This window comes from Schistocerca gregaria, chromosome 2 (genome assembly GCF_023897955.1).
Source record: "Schistocerca gregaria isolate iqSchGreg1 chromosome 2, iqSchGreg1.2, whole genome shotgun sequence".
NCBI lineage: Eukaryota > Metazoa > Arthropoda > Insecta > Orthoptera > Acrididae > Schistocerca > Schistocerca gregaria.
The window spans coordinates 171,651,944-171,667,643 of NC_064921.1; the positions used below are offsets into that span (position 1 = coordinate 171,651,944).

The window sequence follows — 15,700 nt, forward strand, 5'->3', positions numbered from 1 at the left end:
TCAGTGAAAGTGAAGAAGAATTACATGATCTGGTGAATGCAATGACCAGTGTAATGAGGACAGAATATAGATTGAGAGTAAATCGAATAAAGACGATAGTAATGAGGAGTAGCAAAAATGACAAGAGAGAAGAACTTAACATCAGGATTGTATTCACAGTAGATGAAGTTAAGGAATTCTGCTACTTAGGCAGCAAAATCACCCATGACGGACTGAGCAAGGAGAACATCGAAAGCAGACTAGCACTGCCATAAAGTGCGTTCCTGGCCAAGCGAAGTCTGTTAATATCAAACATAGGCCTTCATTTGAGGAAGAAATTTCTGAGAATATATGTTTGGAGCACAGCAGTGGCAGTGAGATATAGACTGTGGGAAAACCGGAAAAGAAGAGGATAGAAGCATTTAAGATGTGGTGCAACAGAATAATGTTGAAAATTAGGTGTACTCACAAGGTCAGGAATGAGGAGGTTCTCCGCTGAATCGGCAAGGAAAGGTATATATATGGAAAACACTGACAAGAAGAAGGGACGGGATGATAGGACTTCCGTTAAGACATCAGGGAATAACTTCCATGGTACAAAAGGGAGCTGTAGACTAAAACAGAAATTAGAGCACCTCCAGCAAATAATTGAGGACATAGATTTCAGTTTCAAGTGCTTCTCTGAGATGAAAAGGTTTACACAGGAGAGGAATTTCTGACTGGGCACGTGAGTAGAATCAAAAGACTGATAACAAAAAAAAGATCCGCTAAGTTTTGACTACAAACAATACTCTAATTATGCCCCTCCCACCACTTTTTTCCCGTAAGACTCCTTTCCGTTTCCAAAAATGTTTTAACGAAGTTGTCTGGAATACATTCATTGAAATTCTAAAGGTATCATGAATTTAAAAAAAAGGAATCAGACCAGAGTCACAAGTGTCGAAGGACGCCATAGGGAATCGGTACTTGAGAAAGGTTGTACCTGTCTCAGATGTTATTCAGTCTGTATGTTGAGCAAGTAGTAAGGGATCTTACAAACAAATCTGGAAATAGAAGTAAAGTTCAAGAAGTGAAATAAAAGTTTTAAGAGTTTGCCGATAACGTTCTAATTCCATCAAAGTCGGTAAAGGGCTCGGGATGTTAATAGAAAGGAGTCGACAGGGTCTTGAGGTTATAAAGCGAATATCAATAAATCTAGAACAAGGGTAATGGAATGCAGTCGACCTAAAACCAGTGACGCTGAGAGAATTATATTAGGAAATGAGACACTAAAAATTGTATACTTTTTTATATTTGGGCAGCAAAATAACTGACGATGGCTGAAGTGCAGTGGCCAGCTGCGAAGAATGCAATCGAGGTTTGAGGTGGGGAGTGGGAAAATAGGCCTTACCTTCGCTTCATTCGACCCCTGTGGCTACCTATGCATTGTGTTACTAGAGGTCCGAAAAGTCTTGCCTTATCGGTAAATTTGAATAACAGCTCTGTCGTTTGTCATTGATCGCCGAATATGGTCTTAGAGTTTATTTCATTTACAACTCCATTGCCAACGCGAAAATACTGGCGAAGAATGAATGCAGCTATTACATCTACAATAAGAGCAACAAATCGATGAGATAATCTCACAGGTGGTGATTTTTTAACTGAATAAAATGAAACATGTATCGTAATAAAAATTATTCTCCACTAGTGCCACACGCAGTATCATTACTAACAAATTACTAGGACAGCAGTTAATCGTACCGTGTACACCATAGTCGGCACAGCGTGAAAAACTTCACTTATGCAGGACCGGGGTCCAAGGATCGGCCTGACTCGGCACTAATCGGTGCGTCTCGGCTTCGCTCGGCCCTTCTCAGAAGTACCCGGTACAGCGCGGCATTTTATGTAGCTTTGTGTATATCGGATCTTACTCTAAAGTAAACGCAAAAGCTGAGGGCGCACGAGAGGAAGCCGGTCGATGTGGCCGAATGGTTCTAGGTGCTTCAGTCCGGAACCACGCGGCTGCTACGGTCGCAGATTAGAATCCTGCCTCGAGCTTGGATGTGTGTGATGTCCTTAGGTTAGTTAGGTTTAAGTAGTTCTAAGTCTAGGGGACCGATGACCTCAGATGTTAAGTCCCATAGTGATTAGAGCTATTTGAACCGTTTTTAGATCTGTTTGCTTATGAAATACTACATCGGACAAATGACGAGCATTCGCGGCCACACAATACTTGAGGTATTTCACCCAAATTTTGTACACATTTTTGATAACTTCTGGAGAAATTCTTTTAATTTCATCGTGAATTCGATCTTTTAACAGTCTCAAGCTTCTCGACCGGTAGTTCAAATAACCCTACAGACAAAAGTCCGTCACTATTAATTCAGGCAACCGATCCCAGTTGTCGGCAGTTAGGACAGTTTTCAGAGGGCCGGATGAATTTAGATTCAGTGCACTGTGTAATGGTTCTTTATTTACGTGACCGTTACGGCAATCTAACCCCAGTTCTCGATACCAGTAATGTCGTACTACTTTTCTTCGAAGTAACAGACATATTTTTGTGATAATATTCACATTTGGTTTTATTAATGTGTAGGTACTCGTATGTATCGATATATTACAGTGATATGGTTCTTGTGTGTGTTCATTTCTGTGAGACTGTCATAATCTTTGACTTACTTGTAACCGTTTTGACGCGAATGCGCACAGAGCAGTCTTTGTTTCACTTTGCAGAAGTTAAATTGTTATTTCGCTTTGTAAAAGAACAGGTCAAGTCTTGTATTTGGTTAAAGTGGAAATTAAATATATGAAGATTGATACAAAACTGTTTTCTTGATGATGTGACAATTAACAAGAAGTATATTTGAATTTACAAGAAGTTTAATAAAAATGTGGATCGTGAACACCAAGTCAAAAATTATTTATACCATACCATTGTTCTGCTCTGGGATTGTTTGATCATTAAGAATTTCCTGAAAAACGCATTTGTTAGGTCTTCAAATATGGCTGAAATACAGATCTAGACCTTCTAGCGAAGTGGAATCACCCTAGAATCAACAAGATGAGCTATAAAAACTTCGACGAGATCTATGTGGGAATCCATTCAAGATAAGTGCCAAAATTAATGACTTTTTTACAGTGACTTCATTATTTCCATTCTGACGATACCATTCACAGTCAATAACTTTGTTGTTGCCCGATAAAGCGAACATATGTTGCGTGAGCAACGTTATTAATCTGATTTCTAACCTACTTTGCAAGTGGTGGCATTGTTAGAACTGGTATATGCACGTAAGTTTATTACCGAAGTCAATATTGTTCCACGAGCAGGAATTGGATGTCGCGGCTGAATAGTGAAATGCTTGTGAAAGCCACGTGGCACATCGACGTCAGATAATTCATCATGGAAATAACAGTCCACGGCGAACACATAATGTTGCTTCGACCAGTACAACGTAATTACTGACCGGTATATGGGATGAAACTTGACACTCCACACTACCGATAAACAGTGCCACTGTCGCTGTATCTTGTTTTTCACGTCGTTGTTCAAATTTGAGATCGTAAAAACATTGTGAAACACCCTTCAGAACATATGTGGTGTCCAGGTTGGACAATCACAATAAGCTGGATATCAAGGACAAGTTACAACAGCTGTGAACCAACTTACCTCAGAAGACGATACGACGGCCTTATGAGACCCTTCCCAACCAAACCAATGCATACACCCAAGCCAGAAGGGGTGCAGCCTCATGCTGTTCTCCATAAACTTCTGGATGCTTCGCTCTTTCTGTCAAGCAGTGTATTTCACGCATCTTACGATATGGAACCCAACATCCATCATGCGCTCTCAGGGAGAATAATGTAGTTAGACTGCCTATTGTAAGGCGAACGAAATATTTTCCGCGCCAATTTTAGTTTGCCCTCGCTTATAAATGCAAATGGTAATATAAATAAAAGAGATTCTGTAAAAGACAAATAATTTCACATCGAATTTATTTTTATGTTCTAGAAAGCAGCTTCTGAAATATTCGTCTGAAATTTAGCCTTGAACACAAAAGTGGAAAGTGGACAGCTAACAATTCAGTCGAGAAGAGAATGGAAGCTTTTGAAATGTGATGATACAGAAGAATTAGGTACAAGGTTCGGATAACTAAGGAAGAGATTCTGAGTCGAATGGGGGTTGCGGGGAGGGGGAGAGGAGGCAAATTTATGGCTCAGCCTGATTAAATGAAGTGATCAGGACACATACTGGGGTATCGAGGAAACGTCAGTTTCGTGATAGAAATGCGTGGCAAAAGCCGCAGAGCGAAACTAAAGTTTAAGAAGATTCAACTGGGTGCAGGCTGCAGTAATTAAGTGGAAATGAAGAAGCTTGCGTAGGATATATTGTCACGAAGAAATGCACCAAAACAATTTTCGGACTCAATACCACAGCAGCAGCAGCAACTCTAAGAATAACAAGAACAACAATGACAAACGGAGTTGTTTTTATCACCTGTTAGATTAAATTTCCTTTACTTTTCGTTTCCTTTACTTTACGTTTATGGTCATAAATTTTTATGTCATCCGACTTTTGTGACCATTGACCAGACGTAAACGAAATTTATACTATTTTCGGGTCACTGTTCGATTCGCAACCATATCTCAACTTGCTATTAGATTGTTTGCGTTTTAAAATAATTATATAAACTTTTTATTTTATTATAAATGGAGAAATATTTTAAACTGTTTTAATATACTCATCTATGACATATGCACATGTCACGTGACTATACGACACTTTTTCCCGCACCATATTCTTGCTTTTTGCGTTTATTTTATATAACTCTTGACAAACTACACTCTGCGGCGCAAGGTATGTGTGGGTTCCCGATATTTTATTGTTATTTCTACAGCCAATGAGAAAGTATATGTAGTATATCATTTCTGTAATTAAAAAGTTGTGGCTCTTTTTGATTGATCTGCGGCGCAGATTGAACTGGTAGTAGGTAAATTTAAATCTGTTATCCAGGCACTGTTTGTTTATTTATTAAATAGTTCGTGAAAAAAATTTAGCAGCTGACTACGTCACTCATTCCGGTGCTGCACTAAACCTGAAGTGTGGGAAAGATCCACGTTTAGAGAAGCCAGAAACGGAGCTGACACGGTTGAGGGCTCACGGGAGGAAACGCCAGAGAGTGGATAACGCTACGGCGTAAACGCGATTGCCGGGGGAAGTCGATGCTCGTCAGCCCCCCAGCACTCGGGTTACGCGTCGTCGCCGCTACGTGAACGGAATAGCGTCTTCCGATACAGTCTGCAGGGGCAGGAGTCCTGCCAGCTCCCCAGACCCCACGTCTGTTTCGGCATCTCGCTGATACACGTGAACCGTTGTGTGCAGCATTTCTTTAAGGGCTCCATGTTTCACGTGCTAAATTCCAGTTTTTAAGGCGGGTTAAGAAATTGTCGACTTACGTTGGCAGCTCTGCCTGCTCAGCCTCCAGCGTGTTTCTGCAGGTCACAAAGCACCAGCGATAATTCCGTTGCATTTGTAAGCCAAACATCACTTTAATTCAGGAAGTGAGCATAAGGGAATTTCAGCAAGTTCTCTCATTAAAAGTATGAAAAACTGGTAGAAGCCGATGTCAGGGAAGATCAGTTTCGTTTCTGGAAAAATGTACGAAAACGCTAGGAAACACTGGCACAAGTAACTTGGAAGTGCTCTGTTCGAACAGGCCTCGGAAGGCCCAACAGTACCGACCGACCACCGTGCCTGCCGCGCGGGATTAGCCGAGTGGTCTCACGTGCTGCAATCATGGACTGTGCGGCTGCTCCCGGCGGAGGTTCGAGTCCTCCCTCGGGCATGTGTGTGTGTTTGTCCTTAGGATAATTTAGGTTAAGTAGTGTGTAGCCTTATGGACTGATAACCTAAGACGTTAAGTCCCATGAGATTTCACACACATTTGAACATTTGAACAACCGTGTCATCCTCGGCCGACAAAAGTCACTGGATACGGATATTGAGGAGCACTTGATCAGCACACCGCTCGCCCGGTCATTGTCAGTTTTCGTGACCGGAGCCGCTACTTCACAGCCGCTACTTCCTCAATTAGCCTCACAAGGGCTGAGTGCACCCCGCTTGCGAACAGCGCTCACCAGACCCAGACGGTATCCCATCAAAGTGCTAGCCCAGCAAGACAGCGCTTAACTTCAGTGATTTGAAGAGAGACGGTATTACCACTGCAGCACACGAGCTGACTCACTTAGAAGATAGGATAAAGGATAGAAAATCTATGTTTATAGCATTTGTAAAGTCAGAGAAAGCTGTTGAGTGTGTTAACAGGAATAAATTCTTTAAAAATCTGATGGCAGTAGCGATAAAACACAGAGAGTGAAAGGTTATGTATAACTTGTACAGAATCTAGACTGCAGTTATAAGGTTCCAGTGGCACGAAAAGGACGCTGTAGTTGAGAAAGGAGTGACACAGGATCCGTATTGAGCAACCACTGAAGAAAACCAAAGAGAACTCTGGAAAGGCATATTAAGGACAGAGGAAGAAATCATAACTGTGAGCTTTGCCGATGACATGGTAATACCCACAGAGACGGCAAACGACTTTCAGCTGAGTGGTAAGGAGAATGTTGAAAAGAGCTTATAAGGTGAACATTAACAAAAGTAAAAACGTCGGTAATGGAATATAGTCCAATTAACTCACGTGGTACTGAAGTAATTAGATAAGAAATTTGGCTCTAAAAGTAAATGACACTCGCTACTTGGTTCAGCAAAATAACTGTCGATGGTCCAAGTAGAGAGGATATAAAATGCAGAATAGCCATAGCAGGAGAAGCATTTACGAAAAACAAATGTGTTAACATTGAATATAAATTTAAATATTAGAGAGTGTTGTCCGAATGTATTTGTCGGGAGTGTAGCATTGTACGAAAGTATAAAGTGGACAATAAACAGTTCAAACGAGGAAAGAACAGAAGTTATCGGAACATGGTGCTACAAAGTGCTGAGCCGAGTAACGGAAAAAATAAATACACTACTGGCCATTAACAATGCTACACCATGGATATGACGTGCTACAGATGCAAAATTTAACCGACAGGAAGAACATGCTGTTATATGCAAATGATTAGCTTTTCAGAGCATTCACACAAGGTTGGCGCCGTCGGCGACACCTACAACGTGCTGACATGAGGAAAGTTTCCAAATGATTTCTCATACGCAAACAGCAGTTGACCGGCGTTGCCTCGTGAAACGTTGTTGTGATGCCTCGTGTAAGGAGGAGAAATGCGTACCATCACGTTTCCGACTTTGTTAAAGGTCGGATTGTAGCCTATTGCAACTGCGGTTTATTGTGTCGCGACATGGCTGCTCGCGTTGGTCGAGATCCAATGACTGTTAGCATAATATGGAATCGGTGGGTTCATGAGGGTAATACGGAACGCCGTGCTGGATCCCAACGGCCTCGTATCACTAGCAGCCGAGATGACAGCCATCTTATCCGCATGGCTGTAACGGATCGTGCAGCCACGTCTCGACCCCTGAGTCAACAGATGGGGACGTTTGCAAGACAACAACCATCTGCACGAACAGTTCGACGACGTTTACAGCAGCATGGACTATCAGCTCGGAGACCGTGGCAGCAGTTACCCTTGACGCTGCATCGCAGACAGGAGCGCCTGCGATGGTGTACTCAACGACGAACCTGGGTGCACGAATGGCTAAACGCCATTTTTTCGGATGAATCCAGGTTCTGTTTACAGCATCATGATGGTGGCATCCGTGTTTTGCGACATCGCGGTGAACGCACATTGGAAGCGTGTATTCGTCATCGCCACACTGCGTATCACCCGGCGTGATGGTATGGGTTGCAATTGCTTACACGTCTCGGTCACCTCTTGCTCGCATTGACGGCACTTTGATCAGTGGACGTTACATTTCAGATGTGTTACGACAGTGGCTCTACCCTTCATTCGATCCCTGCGAAACCCTACATTTCAGCAGGATAATGCACGACCGCATGTTGCAGGTTCTGTACGGTCCTTTCTGTATACAGAAAATGTTCGACTGCTGCCCTGGCCAGGACATTTTCCAGATCTATCACCTACTGAAAACGTCTGGTCAATGCTGGCCGAGCAACCTGCTCGTCACAATACACCAGTTATTACTCTTGATGAACTGCAGTATCGTGTTGAAGCTGCATGGGCAGCTGTACCTGTACACGTCATGCAAGCTCTGTTTTACTCTATGCCTAGGCGTACCAAGGCCGTTATTACGGCCAGAGGTTGTTGTGCGGGGTACTGATTTCTCAGGATCTATGCACCCAAATTGCCTGAAAATGTAATCACATGTCAAATCTAGTATAATATATTTGTCCAATGAATACCCGAGTATCATCTGCATTTCTTCTTTTTGTAGCAATTTTAATGGCCAGTAGTGTACATAATGGATGTGCGAGTATAGAATGCAGATACGTGGTTGACGACATTTGGAAGTTTGGTTCTGGGCACGAGTTGTGGTTGGAAAACCAAATGGTAAGACGACCACTGGCGATAAGTGGGAAACCTGGGTTTTGAGTCCCGCTCCGGCACAGTTTTTCATGGCTCTCATTCCATTATACAACTGTTCTTGTCCTTGTTGGCAACTGCAAATACATTTAATGTATTTCATAACGGTTGTAGTCACCACAGTGCCTGTTCCTTCAGACATGCATCCATACCGGAAGGAATTTTGCATCGTGTTGCTCAGTAGAGCAGGCACTGCATATCGTACTGAAAAATATTAGGGAATAGGCTACAACGCTGTCACCCTCCTTACTGAACCATGCTTCCCTTTCATACTCTTCCATTCTTGCTGCTGCACCGTTGTTTCTCTACAAGTCGCAGACAGCCTGTCACTTCCCGTACTTTACCTTGAGAAAAAGTAATCCAGTCAGCACTGTCCAAATCTCCCGAAATCTACAAATGCTATGAATGAAGTTAGCCATTCTTCAGACATGTCTTCTATGATACAGCCTCGCATGTTCCTACTCTTCTCGGAAACCACGAACTAGTCTTCCCTTCTTCTGGAAATAATTTTGCGGCAGTATTTTGCAAGCACCACTTACGGAAATGATACCTCGGTAACAGTCACACAAGTCAGTACCTTTCTTCACTGGACCTGCAGTTATTACATTCCTCTCGGTGTCTGAGGTTATTTCGCCTGTGCCATATATCTTGTACACTATGTGAAATAGTCTTACGATGGCTGCCGCTCCCTCATCATCATCATCAGTTATCTGCTATGTTAGCAGGCCCTATTCCTCTCCATTTTCTGCTATCCATTGCTTCCTTCTTAAGGCTGCTGTATGTTGTACCGTCCATCATGTCATCCAGTATCTGGAATCTCTTCCTTCCTCGCTTCCTTTTCCCTTCTACATAACCTTCTAAAACTGTTTTTATCAGTCCATCATTATTTCTTAATATATGCTCAATCCAGTTTTTTCTTCTTCTCTTTATTACATCTAGTAACTGTCTTTTCTCTCCCACTCTTCTCAGTACCTTTTCACATTTTTTACTGTGTCCATCCAACTTATTCTCCGCCATGTCCAGATCTCAAAAGCCTCCAGCCTTTCTCTGTCTTTCTTCCTCATAGTCCATGTTTCAGCGCCATACGGAAGATCACTCCATACAAGACATTTTATGACTCTCTTTCCGAGTTCTCTGTCCATACCGCTGCAGAAAATTCTTCTTTTTTTATAAAACGCCTCTTTTGCCATTGCCATCCTTGTTTTAATTTCTGTGGTGCACTTCCAGTCGGTGTCTATCCTGCTTCCAAGACATTTAAATTTTGCACCTGTTCTTCTATTTCTCCATTCGACGTAATTTTTATTTCTTTATTTCCTCCTAGTGCCAATACTTTTGTTTTATTTGTGTTAATTTTCGTTCCATATTTTTTCCGTTAGTTTCAATGGTGTCCACCAAACCCTGTAATTCTTTTTCCTCTGTGGCTAGAAGGACCATGTCATCAGCAAACCTCAAACACCCCACTCTTCTTTCCCCAATTTCTACGCCTTTGTCATCTAACGAGCACTGGTCAATCATATTTTCCAAGTAGAAGTTGAAAAGAGTAGGTGATGGACCGCATCCTTGTCTTACTCCTTTTCCTAGTTCGATCCAGTTTGTACTTTCTCCTCTCACTTTCATTGAAATTTTTTGATTGACATATAATGAGTTTACAAGTCTTCTAGTTTTCCAGTCCACTCTCTTTTACCTCATTATAGTCGCCAGCTTGTCCCAAACCACATTGTCAAATGCCTTTTCTAGATCGATGGAGCACATATGTAGGTCTCTTCCTTTTTCAATAAACCTTTCTCCCAAGATTCGTAGGAGCCCTATTCCATCTCTGCTGCCCGTATCCCGTCTAAAGCCAAACTGCTTCTCGCCAAGATTCTCCTCCATTAGTTTATCAAGTCTTTTATTAATTATTCTTAACATCACTTTGGTTGCATGTGAAATGAGGCCTATTGTCCTGTGCTCGCTGCATTTCTTGGTTCCTTGTTTTTTTTTCGGTAATGGAATCATTACTGTTGTCAGAAAGTCCTCAGGCCATTCACCACTGTCATATATTTTATTACATAATCTCAATATTTCTCTTATTTCATCTTGGTTCAAGCATTTTAATATTTCTCCCGGTATCGTATCTGTACCTACCGCTTTGCCATTTTTTATTGCAGCTATGGCAGGCTTTACTTCTTCCGTTATGATGGTTGGTCCTTTCTCGTCATCACTTACACTGTTGTGTGATTCAAGTTCCAGAGTTTCTGGTTTGCTATTTGTGTCATATAGGTCTTTTAGACATTTTACCCATCTCTGGAGGACATCGTCACTATCTTTGTACACTACCTCTTCGTCGTTACTCAAAATTCCTGCTCTGTTTTGTTCCCATGTCATAGTCTTAACTCTGTTCTATAGTAAGTCGTATCTTCCCTTCTTGTCCAGTTCTTCAATTTCATCACATTCCTGTTTTAGCCATTTTTTCCTAGCCTGCATTGTTTCTCTTCGCAGCTCATTATTTAACCTTCGGTATATCTTTCCCGCATCTTCAGTGCTCTTGTTTTTCAATTTTCTTCTCTCCTCCATCTTGGAAATAATTTCTTGTGTGACCCATGTTTTTTTTACCTTTCCCCTTTTACATATCCTATATTTTGCTGTCCTGCTTTAATGATTACTTCTTTCAGCATATTCCAGTACTCGTTGGCATGATCAGGTGGTTCTTCTTCTCTTAATGTGTTTAGAAACTCCCGAGACAGCATTTCTGTAATTTGTTCTTTGTTGAATCTTATCTTCTCTAGATCCCATTTCTTCACCATGGTCGCCTTCTTCAGTTTTTTCATTCTTATTTCTATTTCTGGCTTGAGTAATTTGTAGTCATTATTAATATTTGCACCTGGTAATGTGTGCACCTTCTTGATTCCATTCCTGTATCTTTCTTGTACCAGTATAAAATCGATTTGGCTTTTGTATTTATTCCCTGGTGATTTCCAAGTATAGAGCCTCCTCTTATGGTTCCTGAACCATGTGTTTGCAGCTATCAGCTGCCTTTCCCTGCAGAAGTCAATTAGCCATTCACCTATATCATTTCTCTTCCCAAGACCATGACTGCCTACTATGCTTCCCTCTTTCCCTTTTCGCGCTCCTTAGTATCTTAAAAATAAATAAAATATTTAAAAATTGCATTAAAAACACACAACCGCCCAGTTATTTTTTTTTATTGAGGACAGTAGCTGTCGACCCAACAGCGGACCATTCAATACCAATTATAGATTGTAGACTGTTCCATTACTATCATTCGCTGTATATGCCTAACATTTATGCCCTGACAACATCAGTGACGGGTGTGTACACCCTGTCAGCACGTTTTGAGTCCTAGAACGTTATGAAGCTGTGCCTAAGTTATAAATGGCACTGCAACTGTGATAATGCTTTGCTTAGTTGTTTTTGACACCCGAAGACCAATTGTGTGATTGGGTTGAAGAGTTCCTAGATAACAGAACGCAGCGTGTTATTCTCAATGGAGAGAAGTCTTCCGAAGTTAGAGTGATTTTAGGTGTGCTGTAGGGGAATGTCGTGGGACCGTTGCTGTTCACAATTTATACAAATGACCTAGTGGATAACATCGTAAGTTCACTGAGGCTTTTTGCGGATGATGCTGTGGTATATCGAGAGGTTCTAACAATGGAAAATTGTACTGAAATGCAGGAGGATCTGCAGCGAATTGACGCATGGTGCAGGGAATGGCTATTGAATCTCAATGTAGACGAGTGTAATGTGCTGCGAATACATAGAACAAAAGAACCTTTATCACTTAGCTACAGTATAGCAGATCAGCAACTGGAAGCAGTTAATTCCATAAATTATCCGGGAGTAGGCATTAGGAGTGATTCCAAATTGAATGAGCATATAAAGTTGATCGTCGGTAAAGCAGATGCCAGACTGAGGTTCATTGGAAGAATCCTAAGGAAATGCAGTCCGAAAACAAATGTTGTACGTTACAGTACACTTGTTCGCCCACTGCTTGAATACTGCTCACCGGTGTGGGATCCGAACCAGACAGGGTTGATAGAGAAGATCCAACGGAGAGCAGCGCGCTTCGTTACAGGATCATTTAGTAATCGCGAAAGCGTTACGGAGATGATAGATAAACTCCAGTGGAAGACTCTGCAGAAGAGACGCTCAGTAGCTCCGTACGGGCTTTTGTTGAAGTTTCGAGAACATACGTTCACCGAGGAGTGAAGCAGGATGTTGCTCCCTCCTACGTATGTCTCGCGAAGAGAGCATGAAGATAAAATCAGAGAGATTAGAGCTCACAGAGAGGCATACCGACAATCTTTCTTTCCACGAACAATACGAGACTGGAATAGAAGGGAGAACCGATAGAGGTACTCAGGGTACCCTCCGCCACACAACGTCAGGTGGCTTGCGGAGTATGGATGTAGATGTAGATGTTGGACCGAAATCAATTGTCTTCAATAAAAAAAAAATAGTGGTACAGCTATGCATTTTGTAATGCAGTTTGTAAGCTTCCTAAAAGCTGTTAAGCACCGCCTACACGAAATACATAAAAAAGTGATGAACATCTTTCAGTACTGTTGATATCCATACTTTTACTCCAGTTATAGGTATGTATTGCTGTCGATGCTAAAGGTCGAATGGAATACGGTACAGGAAAGTTCACGGTGGCGTCAAACAGAGCGCAGCGGGCGATCTGGTTGGATTTTTCACAGCGCAGGTAGTAATAGGCCTCACGAGCCACGGTGGGTGAAACCTCTCACCCTCCAGTTCACAACGCGATACTGCGAGCTGTGAGCTGTGAGCGCCTCGTCATGAATTAGTGAGCCCGGCCGCCGCGGCGCTGGCCTGGCCGCACTGAATAATTGACGACGACGCTCTGACGTCACGCCGAAACCCGCTGGCGTTCCTCTCGCTCTGCAGCATTCGCGAGTCCGAGCCCATCCACATGAACCTGGCAGTCTGATGAACAAGGGCTCGCTGCCGCTGATTTGTTGTATTAAACATTCCTCATCTACAGGGCTCTGTGCGTGTGGAAGCACCCTTCCAAAACAAATACACTACTGGCCATTAAAATTTCTACACCAATAAGAAATGCAGAAGGTAAACAGGTATTCATTGGATAAATATATTATACTAGAGCTGACATGTGATTACATTTTCACGCAATTTGGATGCATAGATACTGTGAAATCAGTACCCACAACAACCCCTCTAGCCGTAATAAAGGCCTTGATACGCCTGGGCATTGAGTCAAACAGAGCTTGGATGGCGTGTACAGGTACAGCTGCCCATGCAGCTTCAACACCATACCACAGTTCATCAACAGTAGTGACTGGAGTATTGTGACAAGCCAGTTGCTCGCCCACCATTGAAGAGGCGTTTTCAGTTGGTGCGAGATCTGGAGAATTTGCTGGCCAGGACAGCATTCGAACATTTTCTGTATCCGGAAAGGCGCGTACAGGCCCTGCAACATGCGGTCGTGCATTATCCTGCTGAAATGTAGGGTTCCACATGGATCGAATGAAAGGTAGTGCCACGGGTCGTAACACATCTGAAATTTAACGCCTACTGTTCAACGTGCCGTCAATGCGAACAAGAGGTGACCGAGACGTGTAACCAATGGCACCCCATACCACTACGCCAGGTGATACGCCAGTGTGGCGATGATGAGAACACGCTTCCAATATGCGTTAACCGCGATGTCGGCAAAACGTATGCGACCATCATGATGCTGTAAACAGAACCTGCATTCATCCAAAAAATTGACGTTTTTCGTCGTTGAGTACACCATCGCTGGCGCTCCTGCCTGTGATGCAGCGTCAAAGGTAACCGCAGCAATGGCCTCCGAGCTGATAGTTCATGCTGCTGCAAACGTCGTCGAACTGTTCGTGCAGATGGTTGTTGTCTTGCCAATGTCCCCATCTGTTGACTCAGGGATCGATTCGTGGCTGCACGATCCGTTACAGCGATGCGGATAAGATGCCTGTCATTTCGACTGCTAGTGATACGAGGCCGTTGGGATCCAGCACGGCGTTCCGTACCACCCTCCTGAACCCACCGATTCCACATTCTGCTAACAGTCATTGGATCTCGACCAACGCGAGCAGCAATGTCGCGACACAATAAACCGCAGTTGCAATAGGCTACAATCCGACCTTTAACAAAGTCGGAAACGTGATGGTACGCATTTCTCCTCCTTACACGAGGCATCACAACAACGTTTCACGAGGCTACGCCGGTCAACTGCTGTTTGTGTATGAGAAATCTGTTGGAAACTTTCCTCGTGTCAGCACGTTTTAGGTGTCGTCATCGGCGCGAACCTTGTGTGAATGCTCTGGAAAGCTAATCATTTGCATATCACAGCATCTCCTTCCTGTCGGTTAAATTTCGCGTCTGTAGCACGTCATTCTCGTGGTGTAGCAATTTTAAGGGCTAGTAGTGTAATATGAACGAACAGAAATTTATAGACGAGTAGTACAGTGAAGATGGGCAGCTTTCTGACACTTTTACCACTTTTTGTAACACAGCTTTAGGTAAATATGAACCGCTACCTTTGACCCATTCGCTGCTGCAGATGTGTCCTGTGTATTCCGTTGTGAGGGCAGCTTCGTTGTGGCAGTACTGCACGACAAATGCTGCTACATGTGTTCTGGGACGGCATTTCCGCCACTGTGAGATACTCACCTCACCATTTTAAGAAAAAAAATGGAAAGGAGAACTTGACTTTTGGTGCTGCAGTGACAGGTCAGCGGCTCAGGACGCATACTGACATCAGCAGCAGTGTGGGAAAACCCAAACAGGCCGTGTATACACATCCACAGCACCAGCGTAACGGCAGAGCGAGATGTGAATACACGTCCACAGCAGACAAACTATTAATGTCCCATTTTTGTGAATTTTTATAACCTATATTCTAATTTTGACAGCAAAAAAGTTATGTGCCATGAGGAATTTGGAAAATGACCCACGTGTATAACCGTGCATGTTAAAGTGGTCGGAGAGCTGCGCTGACCACAGGTAAAATCCGCCGGGCTGATTACCGAGACGAGTCGGTGTGCTACCCAGCTTGCCACACAGTCTGAATGTGGTTTATAGGCGGTTTCCATGTTCCATTAGGTGACTTCTAGGATGATACCTAAGTCTAGCCTAACCTCAGTTATACGATTCGCAAGCATTTACGAGGGTCACTCCAAAAGAA

General features: G+C 42.9%; 1 protein-coding gene across 1 annotated transcript in view; it reads left to right on the forward strand.

Annotated features, from left to right (window-relative positions):
• Positions 1–15,700, forward strand: part of LOC126336611 (diacylglycerol kinase eta) — a 1,405,164-nt gene that overhangs the window by 696,214 nt on the left and 693,250 nt on the right.